Below are 680 nucleotides of genomic sequence, written 5' to 3' on the forward strand. Positions count from 1 at the left end.
GGCTCGGCCATGAGCCGAGCCACCCCAAGGTGGCTAGGCACAGTGTCGGCCACCCCGAGGTGGCCGACAGTGGCCCGAGGTGGCCGACAGTGGCCAGAGGTGGCCGACGATTCCCTTTTTGCAGCCACTGTCCTGAGAGCCTATAAATAGGCCTAGAGATGTTCATTTTCAGAGGTCGAACTTTCAAGAGCCGAAACTCTGCCGGATTGAAGAGTGAACTCGGAGCTTGAAGACCAGAAGACTTGCACCATTCAGATCTGATCCTCGGCGACCATCCACGTCAGAAAAGGCAGGATCTCGAGAGGAAGAAAGAACAGATCTGAGATCTACACGAGGCTACACTCCAGATCTAAGCTTGGTCTTAGATCTCGAGATCCGAGCGATTATTCCCTTGGTGGATTAATCCCTCCCGGCTATTATTCCCTTCGTGGAATAATACCCGCATACTCGTGTAGATCCGACCGGATCTAGATCGCGCGGTGGTCCACGGATTAACCCCGGCGCAGGCAAAGAACCCACCAAAGCGAGCGACCGCAAAACAGGAGCTCGTGATTTGTTCACAGAGGAGAGTTGTAATTTTTCTTTATTTTCTTTGATTTAGTTGTAACCGGATCTATAAAAGACCGGATCTTTTGTAACTCAAAAAGTTGTAACTCAAGATGACAATTATCTCATTAATG

Source organism: Asparagus officinalis, chromosome 4, assembly GCF_001876935.1.
Source record: "Asparagus officinalis chromosome 4, Aspof.V1, whole genome shotgun sequence".
In the NCBI taxonomy this organism is placed as follows: domain Eukaryota; kingdom Viridiplantae; phylum Streptophyta; class Magnoliopsida; order Asparagales; family Asparagaceae; genus Asparagus; species Asparagus officinalis.